Below are 14,420 nucleotides of genomic sequence, written 5' to 3'. Positions count from 1 at the left end.
ACCCTATCCTAGCAAAAACCAGGACAGATGGGATACCAAGAAGATGGAGCCAGTCACTTTACTGAAGTGCACAGTGGGAAAACAGGAGACAGTGGCCATAAATTGAAATGAGTGGATATGTGTCAATTTTTTATGGTAAGAATTGTTAAGAGGTTGTAGGAGGTAACTTGTAGGCCTCTGTGGAGATTTGCAAGCGAATAAAGCCCTAAGCAACTGGGACAGAGTTCAACATTGACAGCATTTCGAGAAGGAAATTGAATGACCTCATAGGTCCCCTTCACTCTGAAGCATTTTCTGAAGAATCACCCGTGGCAGGGACCTAAGTAGCCAAAATTATCAATACACTGTTTTATTTGGAAACTTGGTTCCTTATGGGAGTGGCATTTATTTATAATGCTGCTAAATAAAATAGCTTGAACATAATAATTTACTCTTGTTGACTATTTTTATATCAAGCATTAATTACTTGGAATCTACCTATTGATTAAGCATTGAATAAGCAAGGTACATAAGTTCAACAGTCTTTCTCGGCGTTGAAAAAAGTTTTAGAACTTTACTGTGATCAATGTCTTGTCTCTCACTTGCCTTTGTTATTCTGAACCTTGTAGTAAAAGAAAGAAATTTGTAGAGCATTTGTTATTTGAAGTTACTAGGGGAAAAGGTTGCCTTTGTTATTCTGAACCTTGTAGTAAAACAAAGAAATTTGTTGTTTGAAGTTACTAGGGGAAAAGAAAGATACTGGAAAAGGAAACTAAATCTCAGTTTCTCCGAGACTGGTTCTCTTCCGTCTTTACCCAGGCCTGTGAAAATAAGCTGTTATCCTGGATGGTTCACGTAGACATCTCCAAAACAAGGAAGGCTTTAGTTAGATTCATGCTGCAGAAATTACATACTGGTATGTCTGGGCATGGTGGGTTTAACTGTGATAGCCCTCCTCATGCCTATGTGTGAAAAGCAACTTTGTTTCTTTCTCATAACCACAATAATTCTGGTGAATAGTCAGGTATGTTTCTGCTTTTGCTTTTAAGGAAATTTGTAGTGGCTAGTAACAGGCTTTGTTTTGGTTTCAGTGCTGCAAAATAAGTTTGGGTCTCAACTTTTAGTTTTTCTTTTCCTTTGAGTCCCGGATCTGCAGATATTCTTGTAAACAATTGTGTTAATATGCCAGACTTTTCCATCTTCTCTCCACTGAAACATGCATGCGTGCACATGGGTGTGTGCAGACTTGTTCTCTGTCACATGGTTGTGCATACTCCTGGTTTGGAAATGGATTTGCTTACACCTCTGTGAAGGTGGTACATAGTGACAGCAGGGGGTTTTTGTAAGCAGTGGCCATTGAATGGTGTAGCTTTGATCACTTCCTGCTTTAATCTCTAAGAAGGGAAGGGCAGTCACATGATCTTTTGCTGCATTACCTTAGACAAGTAGGAACTTCTTGACTGACTTGGCTCCTTCCAGTGGTTCATGTATTTTACTAGTTCCAGTCTAGAAGCTGCTATCAAGCAGTTCTTGAGTTCTTGAGGTATAGATTTTATTAAATATTGTGTTGAACTAGGAGAGAAATTGGTCAATTCTTCCATCTTACTGCTTTCAGACTCACAGGCTCTTCTGCTTTATTCACCCCTAATATACAAGGAAGAGTCTCTAAAGTGAATCTTTATCAGAAGGACAAAGATCTGGATGAAATTTGACTTTTGTACAACGTTCAAGGTAAGACTTTAAAAATTGTCCAAGATCAGATGACAAAAAGCATGAATATTGAGGTTTGCAAAATGGTACTGTTTCAAATTCTTGGCTTCTTGCATATTATGCTATTCCTACAGAATATTATTTATTAAGTATTTAAGTACTTCTGCATAATTCTCTGGAAATACACTAATGATCAGAGGCATATGAGCTAGCTGTGGCTGTGTTCCGTAACTAAAATGGTTAAATGGGTTGCTACACGTAACTAACGTTTGCTGTGCAAAGCTGTCTTTTGGGTAGCATAGGTGTTCTCATTTCTAAAACTGATACACTAAGTTGCATGATATAAAATGGAATATCTTACTAAATTGGCAGTCTTGGTAACTCTTTTTGGTTTACTTTAAGGTCCTGTGCTGAGCTGCTTGTAATTTCTGTGAATGCAGTATTATAGCTCTAGAGTGACATTTCCAGTCAATTTCAAAATATCAGGGAATAACTGGGAGTCAGAGGGCAGGTTTGCTGCATTTTGGAAGGATTGGTAGACGCATTTCTTTAAATAGAGCTATAGCTTCAAGCACCCATGCAGTTGTCATCCCTGCAAGTTAAAGCACCGATCAAGAGGTAGCAGCCATTGACATTCAGCAGAGTGGTACCGTTGCCTTGAGCTTCCATGCACAGTTTAACAAAATGTTTAATTGTTTGTCATGTCATTCCTACACCACCCCCAGGGAAGAGGGAAGAATATAACAAGGAGTGGCGAGATAAAGCCTGTAGCAGACAAAGTGGAATAACCTCCAGTGGGACCAGTCTTGGGGAGAATGTTGATGGACTGTGCTGTTGACTGGGCTAATATCATGGCACTCAAAGAGGGAAACTGAAAAAGTGGTTCAGAAGAATGGAGAGGCACTTAGCCAGCTCTTGCAGAGTTTGTCTAAGAGGAATATAAGGCCATATATTCAGCCATGGAACGGATGGGGAGACATCCACATGGAGTCACTCAGGAGGACATGGGAGGAGATGTTTTGGGGTCTGGAAAGTATAAGTAGCACTTAATGTAGGCAGCTGGTTGCCTAATGCTAGCTCTTCAGTTTTGGGGGGGGGGATGGAGACCTACTGAAGTTGGCACTCATTGTGCTGAATTCAGCACCTATTTGAAGGCTCAGATCAGCAGTCTTCTATTCATGTACCTTTTTCTGATTTGTTGTGACTGTGTGGTTGTTTTTTATATAGCAGGTTTTACTGAATTATCTGCGTAATCCCCAAGCTGAATGTCTACTTTTCTTTTTAAACTGCTACATTAATCAGATTCTTTCAGTTGTCATTCTGCACAAGCTCGAGCTCTCAATACTTGAGTTTTCCTTTGTGAGCCTTGATTTTTTTTTTATTTTTATTTTTTTTAATGGATACCTAGTTTGATCCAGGCAGTTTGTTAAACCTAGTATAGAATACATGCAGGTTAAGATACACTTATAGAAAAGTGATAAGACTGAGGTGTGAGCTTTGGAAGATAGACATTGTTCCATAATATCTTGACGTGTTGTTTCTATAAATGGGATGACAGAGTAGAATGTTTGTCCCCTTGCTACAATTAATGTGTTCTTTTATGCATCTTTGTGCTGAGATGTTCCCATCACCATTCAGTCCAACAAGGGCATGTCTTGCAGCCAGCAGTGTACAGGAGCAGTAACCTTTGGCAGAGCTGGAGATGGTGTCTTAATCTGTGTTATCCAAATTTGCTTGCAGCTGATGTCCGATGTGATGAATAGCATAAAATGAATGTTGAATTATTAACATGCTTGCTTCTGGGAATCCTTTTTGCTGTCAAGTCCGTGTAGACTTATCATTACTGCATTGACTGCCTGTAATGCCCTTAAGCACCCTCTCTAATATGGATTTCTTGAAAACTGGCATGGTCTTTTTGCATGTTAGTTTTAACATTCATATTGATAAAATTGCCCTTGGAATTTTTGCAGGTATAGTTTGAGATGTATTGTGATACTTGCATAGTGGCAAAATTAAAGCAGTTTTTACTTAATAGATATATTTGAAACTTCAGCATTGAAATATATATTGCAAATCGAGAGAGTTTAAATTGTATTGATTAAAAGTGAGTCAAACTGATTTATTGTGAAACTGAAGTTGCAGTACTAATTGGACAAAACTTTGAGTATTTAAGCTTGCAAGTTGCCAAATGGCTGCTTCTTGCCAAGTACTCCTCTGTTTAGATGACAAGTGAAGCAGTTCAGATAGCCTCAATGCAGACACCTGAAAAAGATTCCATGTGTCCAGGCAACGATACTGGAGACTGCTGCCAGAAAAAAAGGTAATGGAAATTTGCTTCACTCTGCAGTTCCTAGAGATAGTAATTTTTTAAATTAGACTTCAGCCTTTTTCTTAAGAAGTTTCTCTAGCCCGATGGAAATGTAGAGCATGCTATAAAAGTGTGGGGGCGAGTACTGTGTTCTCTGAAGTAGTCTGACAAGCCATCTGTGATCTGAAATGTAGTTTTCTGTAACGCACTGTGGATTGAATAGTATGTATCATGAATACAGGTATATTCATCCTGTTCCAGTATGGGGGCATATCATTATATATCACATAACTGCTTCTCTTAAGCATTTGTTTATAACTGCCTTAAAATGCTTTGAGATATGCCTTATTTGAAATGAATTGAATCGGTTCAACTGGGTTGATTTAGGAAAATGATATATCTGTCTTAGCAATAAGGGAGTGACTTTACAATCAAATAGACCCTCTTAAAAATTTTAAGATGTTTTTATATTTCTGAGTGCTGATTCTCTTCATACTGATACAGTACAGTTACTGAAGTAACTTTACTATTAAGTAGAAAAAATTTCTTAACATGGAAGAAACTAAGGGGGGGGGAGATTTTCTAAAATTGTAATTGAGGTATAAAAATAAATATGTATTTTAACAATTCCTATTTTGAGCCTTCAGTTCCTCTATTATTTAAATTAGTTCTTCTGGAAGATTATTTGTGTGTAGGCTGTTAGTTGATATAACAGATGCTTGAATTATCTCTTTCCAAGTTGTGTGCTTTGCAGTAAACACTCAAATGCCAATAGTATAGTAAGTGTTAATACTTGGCAGCTTTTAGGACTGGTGTTCTTATGTTACCGATTTGAATGTGTTGGTGATTTTATTATGGTGTTGAATTACCTTTTTTTTTTTTTTTTTGCATTTAATTTAACTCCTTTTGTGTGTAAACGTAGCAAGTGGTAACATGGCTAAAAAAGCCACCAGTAGATCCAAGTGGTTAAGTAGTGTGGCAAAGGATTTATGCCTCCTGTAACTATCTGCACAGGACCATCAGCAATGTCCAAGTTTGTTGGTTTGTTTTTTGTTGTTTTTTTTTTTTTTTTTTAATCTGCTGTGATGGCTCTGTTTTAGTTCATTTGTATCTGAAGATTCACCCTTAGAAGATGAGGGAAGAATAAGAACCTTACTTGCATTCTTGGGGAGAGGGAAAGGCCTCCCCCTAATCATCAGTATCGTATGTAAAGAAAGAAAAAAAACTCGATTGCTTATAAATTTGATAAAACTTGATTTCTGTAATTGTTAAACATATCAACATTAGGGAACTTGGTGCTAACTGAAATACTGTAATTTTTATTTTTTTGCTCATTTTTCACTCCACTTTGTGGAGTTTAAATCCCTTCTAAATCTTGGATGTACTCGTGGACCCACTTAAGGCTGTATATATTATACATGTAAGTTGTGTTATACATGTAAGATTGCCTGGGGGCAGCATCCCAGTGTTTGAGGGACGGTGTGCTAGCAGGGTCCTTCGGTCTGCTGTCTCAGTGGATGTAGGGGATGGTGATCTGTGTGGCAGCAAAGACACAAATGTTATTGTTAGAGACCACAGAAGCACCTGAAAATGGTCACATAGGAATTGGGGCTTTTCACCCCGCAAAAGGTGGCAGGATCAATAGCCCAACTGAAGTGCATCTACACACAAATGCAAGCAGCACGGGCAGCAAACAGGAGGAGCTGGAAGCCGTTGTGCAGTGGGAAAACTGTGATATAGTTGCCATCATAGAAACATGGTGGGATGGCTCACACAACTGGAGTGCTGCAGTGGATTGCTGTAAACCCTTCAGAACGGATAGGCAAGGTAATGGGGTGGCCCTGTATGTTGGGCAGTATTTTGAATGTCTAGAGCTTAATGATGGTGACCATAGGGTTGAGTATTTATGGGTTAGAATCAGGGGGAAGACCAACAAGGCAGATATCATGGTGGGAGTCTGTTATAGACCACCCAACTAAGATGAAGAGACAGATGAAATATTCCAGCTATGAGAATTCTCACAATTAATGGCCCTTTTTCTCATGGGGACCTTCAGCTTGACAGATGTCTGCTGGAAATTAAGTACAGTGGAGAGGAAAGAGTCTAGGAGGTTCCTGGAGTGTGCGGAAGATAACTTCTTGACACAGCTGATGAGTGAGCCAACTATGGAGAGCGCCCCACTGGACCTGTGGTTTGTGAACAGAGAAAGACTTGTAGGTGATGCGATGCTTGGAGGCTGTCTTGGGCATAGTGATCACAAAATGATAGAGTTTTTGATTCTTGGAGAAGTAAGGACTTGGACTTCTGGAGGGCAGACTTTGGCTTGTTTAGGAGCCTGGTTGACAGAGTCCCTTTGGAGGCAGTCCTGAAGGGCAAAGGAGTCCAGGAAGACTGGACATTCCTCGGGAAGGAAATCGTAAAGGCACAGAAGCAGGCTGTCCCCATGTGCTGAAAGACAAGCTCATGGGGAACAAGACCAGCCTGGCTGAACAGAGAGCTTTGGAAGTCAGAGGTGGGGAAAAAAAAATGTGTTTATGACCTTTGGAGAAGGAGCAGGCAACTTGGGAGGACTACAAAGATGTTGTGAGGTTATGCAGGGAGAAAATCAGAAGGGCCAAAGCCCAACAAGAACTTAATCTGGCTGCTGCCCTAAAAGACAGTAAAAAATGTTTCTATAAATACATTAACAACAATGTTAATGTTGTTAGGGGGGCTAAGGAGAATCTCCATCCTTTATTGGATATGGGGGAAAAGGATGAGGAAAAGGCTGAGGTACTTAATGCCTTATTTGCTTCAGTCTTTAGTAAGACCAGTTGTTCTCTGGCTGCCCAGCCCCCTGAGCTGGAAGACAGGGACGAGGAGCAGAGTGAAGTCTCCATAATCCAAGGGGAAACGGTTAGTGACCTGCTACACTACTTAGACACAAGTCTGTGGGACTGGATGGGGTCCACCTGAGGGGGCTGAGGGAGCTGGTAGAAGAGCTCACCAAGCCATTTCAGCAGTCCTGGCTAATGTCTTTTTTTAGTGTATGTCTAACGTTTTGGAAGGATGATCCAAGCAACTACAGGCCTTTCAGTCTGACCTTGGTGCCAGGGAATGTGATGGAGCAGATCATCCTGAGTGCCACCATGCATCACATGCAGGACAACCAGGGGATCAGGTCCAGTCAACAAAGGTTTATGAAAGGCAGGTCTAGCCTGACCAACTTGATCTCCTTCTTTGACAAGGTGACATGCTTAGAGGATAAAGAAAGGCCTGTGCATGTGGCATACTTAGACTTTAGTAAAGCCTTTGACACTATTTCCCACAGCATTCTCCTGGAGAAAATGGTAACTCATGGTTTGGATAGATGCACTTTTCGCTGGGTAAAAAACCTGATGGATGGCCAGGCCCAGAGAGTTGTGGTGAATGGAGCTAAATCCAGGTGGTGATCAATCACAAGTGGTGTTTCCCAGGGCCCTGTACTGAGGCCAGCTCTGTTTAATGTCTTTATCAATGATCTGGACAAGGGGATCGAGTGCAACCCTCAGTAAGTTTGCAGACAACACCAGGCTGGGTGGGAGCGTTAATTTGCTTGAGGGTAGGAAGGCTCTACAGAGGGATCTGGACAGCCTGGATCGATGGGCCAAGGCCAACTGTATGAGGTTCAACAAGGCCAAGTGCCAGGTCCTGCACTTGGGTCACAACCACCCCATGCAACACTACAGGCTTGAGGAGGAGTGGCTGGAGAGCTGCCTGGTGGAAAGGGAACTGAGGATGTTGGTTGACAGCCAGCTGGATATGAGCCAGCAGTATGCCCAGTTGGCCAAGAAAGACCTGAAGGTATTTAAAAAACTGTAGATGTGGTGCTTAGGGACATGGTTTAGTGGTGGACTTGGCAGTGCTAGGTTAACGATTGGACTTGATGATCTTAAAGGTCTTTTCCAACCAAAATGCTTCTGTGATTCTATAGGGAAAAATGTGATAAGTTGACATGCGTGATTGGAATGGCTGAATTCCCCCGACAGACAAAATAGGGTGCTGTTGTGCCTGTGAGAATCCTTGGTGGGATATTTGCTCTACATACAGGGTCTGTACAGAACAACATGTTGTAGAAACAGGGCTGAAGTTGTGGTTTGGTTTGTTTTTTTTTTTTTGTCAGGAGCAGCAGAAATATAAGATGTCTTTTGGAAGATAAAAAAACTCCTTATTGGCTTCAAGGGTAGTAGCCAGACTTCATTCAAAATCAGCCTTGTTCTAAATGCATTGTTGGGGTGGGATTCTCCACCCTGATAAAAGTTAACGCTTGGGAACTCTAGCTGTTAGCTGGCATAAAAAAAAAAATCACTGAAGACTGTTCAGAGAAGAATTAGTCAGGATAGTCTTCAGCAGAGAATCTGTTCTTCCCCTTTGTGAGCACTTCCTGCCAGAGACTCAAAGTGATGGAATTCTTTTGAAAACTGTCAAAGTTCCTGACTATGTCCTACAGCTAAAGCATCTTAAAATTTTGAAGCACAGTTAGCTTTGCTGTATTAACAATAAAAGGAGACAATTATGCCAGGTTTCTTACCTCTTTATCCTGTAATTTTTTGAAGTCTGTATCAGGAGAGTTTCTTTACTGCACATACTTGCTACAGAATTAACCGGTCTGAAATCTGATGCTTTCTGTGATTTTCCTGTCAACTGCTTCTGTAAGAGTTCTTTGTGGTCTTGTACTTAAGATGTTTGCTTGAAAGGCTTAGCAAGTGCTTTCTACTGCATGTTCAACAGAGAAAGTTTTTATTTGCAAGATTACTTCTGTATCTGAATAATACCATAGTTTGCTAACAGCTTGCCCTTCTGGGGAAGGGAATGACAAACTCTGGATGCTCTCTAATACAGCTGTACAGCTAGAGTGGATTAGACAGTTCACTTCTGTGTAAGTGTGGTTTAGGGACATGCCGCTTTGGCCCAGAGGACTTGTGAATAGATGTGCCCTGTAATGTTACCAGATGACAGGTGTGATGCGTTCTAACCAGTGCTCAGACTGTGATTTCTGCTTGTTTTAAGCAGATGGATGTTTACAAAATCTAAGTATCTGCCTGGAGTGACTGTATTTTTTTATACATTGATTTGAAGGCCACAGATGTTCAGAGGCAACAAATGGACAGATGGTTTCAAACTGACTCATTAGCTGTTGCTACCTAGGTATTCTAGTAAGATGATAATAAATTTACCTCATGGGGAAACACCATAGGAACACACTCAAAAGATAGGCATTTTGGTAATAGTAAACATAATTTTATATTGCCCATGCAAATCACTCTGTGTCTGAGCTGGAATTTTGAATCCCCATCAGGAAGGTGGATGTTTGCAGACTCTACCCTTTGCATTAGGAAAAAAGAAACACCAACCCCTGATGAATATGAACATATCTTTCTCAGTCTGCAACTCCTGGATTGCTGTGGAAGGCATAATGCATATCTAGAACTTTACTTATGCTATAGCCATAATGTAAGATATGATAAAAGCTAGAGACTTCTGCAAGCTCTTCTCTAGAAGGTCCTGGCAGCCCCAATAAACGTGTTTGTTCAAAGTAGAAGTCCTCTGCTTACAATCCTTCTTTTTAATTTTAATTGAGATTTTTTGGTGAAAGAATGCTAATATATAAATGCAATAATTTTAACTCTTGAAAATACTCTCTTCTTAGTTCAGCTAAAGATCAGGTAACTGAAAATGAAGAAGTTTTGTACTTGGATATTTTTACTGAAGCACGCTAGGTGGCCTTTCTCTTCAGCATTCCTGAAACTGGATGTTTGGAAAGCTGTCCAGCATAACTGATTGAGAGACGATTCCGTATTTCTGTGCTTGAGTTATGCAAAGCATATCTCTGAACTGTTCCAGGAGAACAGAGGAGGGAGTAACTGCTTGCCAACGATCTCCCAGTAGGCAACTACAGATTGCCTACGTGCATTCTGAATTCTAGTAAGGCTGGCTTTTGGTGTTCCTTCATCTTCTGCTTGTATAATTCAACAGTTGGAGTTACTCATCGGCTAGATGAGCAGTCTGTGCTTCAGGCATTCGCTTGTACCAGCATAGCTAGCTGTGCAGCTGAGCAATAGACCTGAGTGTGGAAACAGGAACAAACTGCTGAGAGCAAATACTGCTGAAGCTGCCGCTGCTGCCAAGACATCTGCATAGCTGTAATGCAGATTTACTGATCTAAAACTTACCTAAAAGAGAAGTACAGAGAACCTGGGGATTGAAGTGGTGCCTCACTAGTATCTGTTAAAGATAGGTCTGGAGGAATAAAGCTTAGAATAGCTTTTCTAACTGCTTTCTAGATGCATCAAAAGGTAGCTTTCTGATGCTGTAGCTTAAGTCCACCATGTGTGAGGTGATATTTAAAAGTATGGACCTAACCAGAATGTGAAGCTGGTCTATTATCAAGCTTTTAGACTAGGGTAATATACTAGTGTAATAGTGTGTTCCTGTTGGAAATTCAGCTTTGAATAGTTCAAATGACTAACTGGCAATGAAAACTTGAACTGCAACTTCAAACTGCTGAACTAAATTTTCATCAGAAACCCAGCTAAATTTATTTGCAGGTATTTAGCTTTTTAAGAAACCCTGGATGTTACTTCTAAAATGCGGTGGAAAGATACTGCTGTACTTTTTAAAAAAACATATTAGTTCAACTGCTTCAAAAAAGATAAAGTACTTAAATGGCTTCTGAGAGTTTTTAGTTTTGAACTTTTGTTCATTCTGCTTCCTTTAACTGCTGTATTAATGAACATTTTAGTGTAGGTTCCACATTTGAAGGGGGGGGCGGGTGGGTGGGAACAACAAAGCCCACAAAAACACAAATCAAGGCTTTGCTCAGTCTTGCTTAATTCACAGTGTTTTTATATGGAACCAAGAACTATTTAGCAAATGCAAAGAGAATTAATTATCTTTTTATTACAAAGGATGAACAACTTTCTCTTTGTGATGAAAGTTGTACGTTGTCTCAAGTAATTGCACAGAAATTAATTTGGTTTAGTTTGGGTTTTGTCATATGCGTTGACTAAGGAAGAACTGCTACATGAACTTGCAGTACAACTAGAGCACTCCCTTGGTAAGTGCTTATGTTCCCAGAAAAATCAGGCAACCTAATGAATGCCTCTTTTAGGAGAGGGATGTTATCTTACGTTTAGTGTATGTTGGGAACAGGCAGATGGGAGGTTGCAGTGTACTAACTGACCTGTGGTAAGCTTATGCTATTGCTTTTTTCCTTCTCCCCTCCTAGTATCTTTTACTTCTGCAAAACCTCTTGCTATCTTCTGCATGAACCGCTTTACAGTTCTGGAGGGGATGATATTGGCAGTGGTGGTGTTATGGTGTCATAAGGTCAATTATGATGCATTAGAGTGTAGCTCTTTCTGTTGATGTTCAGGGAGCGAGTTGGTTGGTTTGTTTACTTGTTTTAGACCAGCAATGATTTGGCTATCTGTAAAAGGTTGTAGCTTGTTGTGGAGTAGAATAAAACCAGTGTTTTTCTGGTGCTTCTCTGACCAGTGTCTGGAAACTTGCAAAGGACTGGATGTTGTAGTAGTGGGTTTTGTTTTAAACATTAGGATTCATCTTGAAGATTGTTAGTGCTTTGCCACTTATTAATTATTAAGTGGATTATTAAGTATGTATTTAGTCATCAGGAAAACCAGTGTTTGATGCCTACCCTTCTATAAAATAACATGGTAGGGTTCTTCAAATTTCTCTACACTGCATAATTTTTTTTCACGTGCTTACTTTTGAACATTGGTTTTAGTTCTTTACTGGTGATTTACTTATGATGGCTTTGGCTGCGTAGTCTTTCCCTTCTGAAGAAAATACTGTAAACATGATGAAATTCAATTTTTTTGATTAGCCAAGGAATATTTAAGTTGTGCTCCATATTCTACTGTAGGGTACTGGTGTCTTAGTAGCAAAAATTATAAAAGTTTACTTAACTAACTTAGTCATACTCTAATAGTAAGTGTTTACATACTCCAGAGATCTAAGGAGTCCAAATAAAATGCTTAATACATCTTGTAATTTTGTTAAGCCTTTAATAGGAAGCATTCAGCTTTATTCTTGTGATCTAATTTATGATTAGCAGTCTGGATAAGACCATTTCATTTGTGCATGTGAGCGCTTTCTGCACACAAATTATTGGGGGCTGGATATAATAGCGTGTTATTCCAATACCGTATCGTGAATCTAAGTGTCTTTTCACATGGGGAAAAAAAAAAGAAATTGTGCAGCTTATTTGGAGAAGTAAGAGTCAGTACTGTACAGAAGTAAGTAGGAGTAGTGTCCCCTTCTCAGGTGTCCCTGCTTATGGCAGAGAGGTTGTAACTAAATGATCTTTAAGGTCCCTTCCAACCCAAAACCATTCTATGATTCTCTTTGTGCGGTATTCAGTGGTGGAGTAGATGTCTTAAGATGTTTTTGTGCTTTGGACACTGAATGCTACATTTCTCACTTCTGAGAATTAGTGTAGGTAGAATTTCTGTAAATAGGAGCATATTCTGGGGTAAGATGCTCTTAGCCCAAAATATCTGTCTTTGAATCTGTCCTACTGTAAGCAAACTGTCTCCAGCCTAAAAGTTGCCCTTGTCTAATGAATGCTCTCACATCCTCTGTAGAAGAGAAGAATCTGGGAGTGGTCAAGCCTCTTGCTTCTGGGAAGCATAATGCTTGTCTTCCAGTCTGCTTTTGTGAGTCAGCCACTTCTAAAGGCTCCTGGAGTAGCATTAGAAGAACTGAGTCTCTAGAGTACTTCGTCTAGCAAGCACCCTGTACCCTCCTAGTTAAGGGGATGTTCTGAAGGTGGGAGACAGTGCTTGAAGGGAGTTGCATTCTCATGCATTCTGTGTTCCTGCCTCAGTCACTGGTATATTTAAGAAGAGGGAATTAAGCTATTTTGTGCAACTCTCTGAATCTGCTCTTCTTGGTTTTGTTTTTTTTCCCCACCCCTAAAGTTCTTGGATGTGGAAACAACTTTTTTAGTGATAAACATTCTAATTTTCTGGGGAGAGCTTTTGCTCTGTAGTCCAATGCAATGATTCGGGATACTTGGTGTCTAGTTCTTTTGAAACGTTTTTTCAGAGTTCATTAATGATTTAGTGGATGCTGCGTAAGGTGTGGTTTCACAATACTCTAAAATCTGTATCGGCAGCAGCTATTGGTTCTGCATTTCTGGCACTTGTCTGATCCTGCATTTCCTAAGCTGGTTCAGAGAGCTCAAGTGGAAGAACGTAAATTGCTGTTTCTGGTTTAGTTTGATTGCTTGATCCATCGGTCCTGTTGTGGTGCCTAAAAAGAGGTAATACAGGGCTCGCAGCAGTGCAGTGTTACAGGCATAAACCTTACTGAACTACAGTTCTTCTTCAAACAGTAGCAACGTATTCCTTTTTTTGATCAATTTCTTGCTTATAACACTTTTTGGTAGTTGAAAAACACTAGTTAGTGTTTGGAAGAGACAAGCCCTAATGAAATGTGATAGCTTAAAGTAAAAGTCTGCAGATGTATGTCCCCTTTATCACTCATTCAGCTCATGAGAGTGCTGCAATCGGTTTGAAATAATCACTGTTACAGTAAGGCCTGTATTTCCCTCATGCCCCAGACAAAGCTGGCTGTTACCCAGAATTCTTCCTGTGATAGTTCCTTCTACCAGTGTACTGTCATGGTAACTTTTGTAAGATGCAGTGGTTTATAGGATTGAATATATAGTCTGATCCATGAAGGAATTTGGGCATTTCAAAACAATGGGTAGATCCCCAGATACTTTTGTAGATAACTAACAGTTCAGATATGTGTATCTGCAGCTTCTGCGTTTTTAAGCTGAATGTATGTTTAATTTTGTTGTTTCTTTAAAAGTCGTTTCGATGATTCTTATTTCAGAGAAGTTGAAATACATTTGCAACCAAAGTTTATTGCTTTTGTTTTAAACTCTTGTGCATTTTTACATCTAAGCAAGCAGAATAAAGAGCTTGCAAATGATACATGCTGCAGTTGTTGGGTTTAAGTCTTGTCAGACATGGAGCAGGTGAATAAAATTAAGCAAATAGCACTGCTGTGTTAGCAGACATGCAAAAGCTGTTCCTTCTGTTACTGAATTTAGGGACTTGAATGCCAAGTAATAAGCTAGATTACTTTAAGTGCTAGTCTGTGCTGTGAAGGAAATAGGGGCAAAAAAATCTGATTCTTTGTTAGCATGAATCTTTAATACGATGTTTAGAGAGTGTACTGAAAGGTCTTTTGGCATCCAGGCATAGCTTTAGTTCAAGCACTTCTATTTAGGAAAAACTTGTATTAGTGAAAAAGTTCATGTACAAATCTGTTGTAAACCATCTGGAGTAGCTAACTACTTTCTTTTTTTCTTTCTAGGAAATACCAAAATAAAGCAGATGTTGTGTCCTGTACTGTTATCTCAAGGTTTTGC

Source organism: Antrostomus carolinensis, unplaced genomic scaffold (genome assembly GCF_000700745.2).
Source record: "Antrostomus carolinensis isolate BGI_N321 unplaced genomic scaffold, ASM70074v2 scaffold1939, whole genome shotgun sequence".
NCBI classification, from domain to species: Eukaryota; Metazoa; Chordata; class Aves; order Caprimulgiformes; family Caprimulgidae; genus Antrostomus; species Antrostomus carolinensis.
Note: the sequence above shows the minus strand (reverse complement) of the source record.